Here is a 7,500-nt window from a genome sequence, read left to right on the forward strand (position 1 = left end):
CCTTTACAATGATAGGTCAGATTTGCTCAATAGCTATGGACTTGGGTGACCATTGACAGGAAGTTGTCACACAAGATGTGGTTTGAGGATGAGTGTTGCCATGTGTCTTCTTGGTGGAAATTTCTGGTGACCTGGAATGACTATTACAGAGACACATCCATACTCCATATGTAATCACTTCCTGGAATTGAGTAACCTGACCTGACACATGTGAGGTACATAGCAATACCCTATGGAAACCCGAGTACTACAATACAAAGGAGGAAGTAAGTTTCCGTTGGATGGCATAGGTTTACAATCTTGGTATAATGATATGGCTTCCAAATCAATCAAATCAATTCAAGCTCTCACTTTTATACTTGTTTGTGAGGTTGCTGAAGCATTGGACGAATTGTGTTAACAATGGGCGATGAAACTGATGAACTGCTCTCCGAGTTTCTTGGGTATTCTGAAAATACTTAGATCATTGTTATTCTGGGCAATATCAAGGTCTCAGACCTTGACTTTGCTGATGATGTTGCTATCCTATTTCAGTCCCTGGAGTCACTAGTGGCGGCTCTTGATGCATTTAGCAATGAGGCAAAGCCCTTGGGCCTAGAGGTCTTCTGGACCAAGACCAAGACTCAGAACTTTGGGGGCCTGTTAGAGGAACCCATTCAGTCGATCCATGCTTGCGGTGAGGAAGTTGAAGTTACAGAGAGTTTTACATATCTTGGTAGCATAGTCCATATCTCTGGGCTGTCAGACCAAGAAGTCAATGGACAGATTGGCCTGGCAACAGAAGCCATGAACTTGATTGACAAGAGCATTTGAAGACGTCGGTACCTACACAGAAGGACCAAGCTACATGTCTTCAAGGCCTTGATACTGCCAGTTTTACTCTATAGAAGCGAAACCTGAACGCTATCTAGTGCCTAGGGGTCTCGTCTTGATACCTTTTATAACAAGTCTCTTCGCCAGATCATGGGGTACAGTTGGCAGGACCATGTGTCCAACCGACGGTTACACCATGAGACTGGCATGGGACCTGTTACTTGTATAATATAGGATTGCCAACTCAGGCTATATGAACACCTAGCTCGTTTCCCTGTGGATGACCCTGCCCATCAGGTTGTCTCTTTGTGAGACAACCCTGGGTGGAGGAGGCCTGAGGGACGACTCAGGAGGTCATGGCTTGGGCAGTTCAGTAGGACCTGTCGTGAGGAATTAGAGATGGGCCAAGGGCCTGCCTGGAGGCTCGCCACGAGGGGCCCTCGTGGTTGGAAGTGAAGGGTGGATGTGGCCATGCGCCCCGGTCAGTGTTAGCCCCTTGATGATGATGATGATTGTTATTCAGCGCACAAAACATCGACCCCCAACATTCAACATTTTCATGTGAAATGTATAACTAAGAACTGCAAAAAGCATTCCAAGGACAACAAATTTTTCAGAAGGATGGCACTGAGGGTTTGAGTAAAGAATGAACATTACTCACTCATCTTTGCAGAGAGTTTCGCCCTAGAGCCGACGGTTGAGTGCTGTCAGTGGGAGTGGATTTTAGGAGGTCCGTAATCAAGTACGAAGACTTCTTATGAACTGTTGCTCTCATGCTTCAAGCTACATTCTCATTTTGATTATTTGTGCCAAACAATTTTGAATAAATGCTTGCATCAATCAATTTTTCTTTTCAGTTAAATGTCTGGCTTAATTATGTTTTTATTATGAAATAAGAATGCCCACTGTAAACTCATCTGTGTTCAACTTGGGGATATATCGAATCAGCCATCAAATTTGGCCAATGTTTGTCAACAAAATAAAACATTGGTAAAACTGACAAAATGACCTTCAACAAAAAGTCGGGACAGACTACATTACTAGATTATCAAAATGTTATTACCAATACTTATAGCAATATCAAAGAAAAAAAAGAATTAAACAATTAATGTAAAAATATAATAAAAAATAAATCCAAAATTCAAGGAAAAGGATTTACAAGTGAGCTAGGTAGGACTAGTCATTGATGACTGTATGACTAAGAACTTTCATATTTAAACACAATTAATGAACTAAACTCACTGGGCATGGTATGCACTTATATGCCATCCCAGCAGCAGTGGGTATAAACCCTTTATTCATTATTTTATTCCAAATTTTTGTAAACTTTTCTTATACTGCAGAAAATACAAATACATTTAAAATTTCAAATATAATATTTTTCTGCTTTTTCTACCAATCCACACTACGTTCATAAAATCTCTCTCTCTCTCACACACGCACACGCACACACACTCTCTCTCTCTTTCTCTCTCTCTCTCTCTAGCAGTAACTTGGATTATCTATCTATTCAGCTTGCATAAGAGTATATTATCTGGTTTTGTTGTTTATAATGTTTGCTTAGATTCTATTAATATCATAATAGCAGCAGGAGGCCCCAGAGGTACGGAGTTATGGCCCACCGGCGTGTGGACACGCTCTGGCTTCGTACCAACTCCTGCCCCCTAGCCACCCTGGGGTAATGGGGCGGCTCGAGGGAGGTGGGCCTTGCCAGTCCTCCTCCCCCCAGAATGACCCTCTGGCAACGTCTCACATAAATGGAAATGCTGGGGGGAGGGTGTTGTCCCTCCCACCCGCAAGTAAGGCGGGCTGTGGTTCCCGCTGGGAGGGCAAATGTCGGGGTGCAGGATTGGAACGAGAGTTACTCGTCCCGCCTGCGCCCCGGCAGGCGCCAACCCACCATGAAGCTTGTGGGGGAAAGCCCTCGGGAACCCCACAGGTGGATAGGCGGTCCCACAGCCTGCCGACCCCCTTTATCTGGGGCTGTGTTGGCGGGGGGCGGCGAGGTGGCATGCACCCGGAGTGACCCCCCGAGGCTTAACCTCAGGCGTGCTTTCCGGGTAGGCGCTTGGAACTCCGGTCCTTGCGGCAGGAGGAGCGGTTACCTCTGCTATCGCGGGAATTGAAGCGACTGGGATTTTGAGGTGGCTGCCCTCTCAGAGGTGAGAAGAACCTGGTAGCGGCACGATCAGTGTGGATGGTTAACACTACTACTGGTCGGCCGCAGCGATGGTCACCACCTCCAGGGTGTAGCCATAGCCATCTCCAGTCGACTTCACCTGCGGTAGTCGAGGGGGACACCGGTTGATGAGCGTATCATGGCATTGAACTGAAGCATGCTTTTGGCTTCTTGTCTCTTATTGCTGTATACGCTCCTACCGTTTGTACAAAAAACCCCATGTGAAAGAGGCGTTCTACGCCAAACTCGCATCTGTGGCAGACGATTGCCCCCGGCGAGAATTCGCATTGTTCTGGGCGACTTCAATAGGGTACCCGGGCTGTGACCGAGCGGGCTACGAGATGTCTGTCGGCCCCCATGGCTCGGGAGCTGATCCCAGCAGCGAGAATACCCTCCTTCTCCGGACTTTGCTAGGTCCCAGAAAATGAGGATCTCTGACTCCTGGTACCATGCCCCAAACTCGCATCGCTGGACTTGGTACAGCGATACGGTAATGTGGCCAAGGAGATCGACCACATTCTTGTCAGCACGCGAGGGAGATCCTTCAAACTGCAGGGTTTACCGAGTGCTGAGTTCTGTGGCACCGACCATAGGCTGCTTGTGGCTACCCTGCGGTCCCTTCAAAACTCCCGTCTCTCCAGGGGCCCACCCTAAGGTGTTTCACTTGGACAGACTAAGGGAGAGGAGTGGTGGCCCGTGGGTTCGCCACGGCAGCCCTCTGACCGATTCTCAGAAACAGCAACCTGACGGTTTCCAGTTGCTCTGTGGAGTCCTTAAAGCGCGTAACTCGAAGCAGCTCAGGAGTCCATTGGCGTACGCCCAGGACAAAGCAGAATACCATCTCCCTGGAGACATTAGAGGCCACTGAAGCGTGTCGCAAGGCTCGGCTGAATGGGAATCAAGTCTTGCGTCGTTCCATGGTGCGTAGGGCTCGGACACTGCTGAAAAGGGACAAGGAACAGTTCATCAGGAATCTTGCTGAGGAGGTCGAAGGCCATTTCTTGGTAAATGACTTCGCCCTGCCTACCAAAGCCCTGAGAAAACGGGAACCCTAAGTCCTCCTCACAGATGACTGCAGTCCGATCAGCGGATGAACAGATCATCTCAGATCATGTTGGGGTTCGTGAACATTGGGCTGAGAATTTTGAACAGTTGTACCAGGTGGACCCTCCAACAGTTAGTTTGGATACAAGCGATGTCTCAGTGCCTTTGCCGGGACCCACCCATCAGCGGGGAAAACCTCCTAACCCTAACCAAGGGTAGGCTGGCGATTTCCAAGCTGAAGAGTGGAAAGCTGCGGGCATATTTTGATATCCCTGCTGAATTGCAAAAGGCGGGGGGTGAACCTATGGCTCAGGGCCTGCATACGTCCTGACTGCCATTTGGCAGTCTGGTACCATTCCCCCTGACCTGCTGAGGGGCGTGGTCACCCCTCTCGGGAAAGGGGGAAAGGGGATCGATGGGACTGTAGCAACTACCGTGGCATTACACTGCTCAGCATACCAGGCAAGGTTCTCGCTCACATTCTTCTGAACGGATCCGCAACCACCTACTGAGGCACCAGAGCCCGGGAGCAGCCCTGGATTTACTCCTGCAAGTCCACAATAGACCGTATATTAGCGGTTCGAGTAATTGTGGAATGCCGTCGTGAGTTTTGGTCGTGGGTTGCTTGCAGCCTACATCGACCTAAAGAAAGGGGTTTGACTCGGTGCATCGGAATCCTATGGGGGATCCTGAGGCTCAGGGTGAATTCCGACACAGATTATTGGCCTATAGCAAACCTCTTACTGGTACGAAAGTGCTGTAAAGTGTGGGGGGGTATGTCAACTTCTTCCTGTTAAATTTAGGTGAGGCAAGGCTGTGTCCTTGCACCCACACTTTTCAACACTTGTATGGACTGGATAATGGCAAGCTACTAGCCAAAGTCAGTGCGGAGCAACACTAGGCAATATTAAGGTCTAGGACCTTGACTTTGCCGACGATGTTGCCAAACCTATCTGAGTCCTTGGAGGGCACTTGTGGCGGCTCTTGATGCATTTAGCAAAGAGGCGAAGCCCCTAGGCCTAGAGGTCCCCCTGGACCAAGACCAAGATTCGGGCTTTTGGGGGCCTGTTAGGGAACCCTTTATGTCGATCCATGCTTGCGGCGAGGACGTTGAAGTTACAGAAAGTTTTACATACCTGGTAGCGTAGTCCATATCTCTGGGTTGTCAGACCAGGAAGTCGTAGACGTATTGGTCTGGCAACAGGAGCCATGAAATCGATCAACAGAGCGTTTGGGAAAGTCGTACTATGCAGAAGAACCAAGCTGCGTGGGCTTCAAGGCCTTGATACTTCCAGTTTTGCTCTATGGAAGCGAAACCTGGACGCTATCCAGTGCCTTGGAGTCTCGCCTTGATGCCTTTTGTAACAATCCCTTCGCCGGATCATGGGTACAGTTGGCAGGACCACGTGTCCCAAACCCGGCGGTTACACCGTGAGACTGGCATGGGACCTGTTACTTGCATAATCCGGGATCGCCAACTCAGGCTATATGGCCACCTAGCTCGCCTCTCTATGGACGACCCTGCCCACCAGGTTGCCTCTCTGCGAGACAACCCTGGGTGGAGGAGACCTGTGGGACGTCCTAGGAGATCATGGCTTGGGCAGCTCGACGAGACCTGTCGCGAGGAACTAGAGATAGGTCGTGTGCCTGCCTGGAGACTCGCCTCGAGGGATCCTCGTGGCTGGAAGCGAAGGGTGGATGCGGCCGTGCGCCCCCGTCGGCGTTAGCCCCTTGATGATGATGATGAATATCATAAAGCACATCTGTGTGATCCAATGTTCTTTTCAGATAATGATTGTCAATGGTGGCTGTGGATGGTACACATTTGTGTCCTGAATGGAGGATGCTGTTGATCACACTATACAGTCACAGATTATATGTTTGCTGTCTGATTTCAGATGCAAGGGGCAGAAAAATCCAGCCATGTGTTCAACAGGGTATAGAAACTGTTCCAATGATTACAGCTGAAAACACAACAGTTGAGAAAATAGTGATACTTCTGGAACATGTCATGGTATTCTAAGTACTTTCCACACTGTAGATGGAAATAAAGTGACCAAACAGTGCATGAATCAGTTTGAACATTCTCAACATGTCCAAAAACATTCAATAAAACCAATGGTTATTTATTTGCAAGAATGGTTTTGTACTGTCCATGCTGGAAACTGAAAAATAATACCTAGGAATAGGCCTCACACTCACCCTTTTTTCAAAATGTTTTGTCTGTTATAAATTAATCATTCAACCCTCTTTTTCTAGCTGGATGTAAAATTTCTATAAAGCAGAGACATGCATTTTGGAAGCTTTTTATTCACTGATTTTGGTCATGCCTTGCAGATTCATGTAAAGTAAATATCTTGTGGAGCTAATTCTTGAACCAGTTTAGTGACTTTTCCGGTTATAATAATATGATTGAAAGCACTTACTTTCTTCTCTTCCAGTAATTTCCAGTTGATGGTGATGTAGAAGGGGTGATTCTGAACCTCTTTCACATCTCTAGGTCCACCTCCAAGACGTGTGTTTGGGTCCTTATGCAGCAGGCCCCTGAGGAGGTCTCGTGCTTCTTGTGATATTGTACGTGGGAATCTTACCTATTGTTAAAACAGGGAATGAAGTTAAAATATTGCTTGCTTGCTTTGGATGAAAGTATTTCTTAATGCCAATGTAGTAATACATATATTCCTTGTTTTTCTTTGAATTCTTTAACAGTAACTTTGGGTGTCATGTTTGATTTTTATAAATATTCATTGTCATGGTAACAGACCTTTAACCCTTTGCCGATGGGTGGCATGTACGTAAATGCCATGGCATGGCTGGACTATCTGCCAGGGGCTTGTACGTACATGCCATGGTGTATGTATGGACATGCCATGAGTTTTTTTTTGTTACAATCATGGCAAATTATTATTTTTCTGCCACTGAAAATGTGATTAAGTTGTTTTTAACACTTTCTCATTTTTACAAAAAAAAAAAAAAAAAAAAAAAAATACAACAAACCTACAATTTCAACTCCACGATACCACACACTGCTTATTTTATTCAGACTATAGAGCGAATAATGATCAACTATGGAGTCTATATAACAACAAAAATATCCTTCAGTCTTGATTTATCAGGAAATATGGCAAATAGAGACTTTAGAAAATAATGATAACTGAAAATACAACATATGCTCATAGTATTACGAAGAAACAGCAAAGGATGCTGATATTTGGTATGAGCGGTCACGCATGCTAGGGTGATGATATAAGCCCTCAGCAACGGGGCCCGGGCCACTATGAATACTACCCTTCGGGAAAGGGTTAAAGGACCATCCCTAGCAGAGAGGGGGGGGGGGGTTAGCAGGTCATTTGGAGTTAACTGGCCAATGGTTTACATACATGAATGAGGAAACTACAATGACTGTTGGAGCCCATCTCCTGTATTTCTTGGGAAGAACAAGGGCTTAAGCACCAACAGGAAAA

The 7,500-nt window shown here is 46.8% G+C and overlaps 1 long non-coding RNA gene across 1 annotated transcript; it reads left to right on the forward strand.

Moving 5' to 3' along the window:
• Positions 1–5,784: 5,784 nt before the first annotated feature.
• LOC119571957 lies at positions 5,785–6,715 on the forward strand. Its single transcript, XR_005228665.1, has 2 exons — positions 5,785–6,050; positions 6,478–6,715. It is a non-coding gene; the product is annotated as an uncharacterized LOC119571957 (long non-coding RNA).
• The last annotated feature ends 785 nt before the right edge of the window (positions 6,716–7,500 follow it).

The sequence above is a fragment of the Penaeus monodon genome, unplaced genomic scaffold, assembly GCF_015228065.2.
Source record: "Penaeus monodon isolate SGIC_2016 unplaced genomic scaffold, NSTDA_Pmon_1 PmonScaffold_883, whole genome shotgun sequence".
In the NCBI taxonomy this organism is placed as follows: Eukaryota; Metazoa; Arthropoda; class Malacostraca; order Decapoda; family Penaeidae; genus Penaeus; species Penaeus monodon.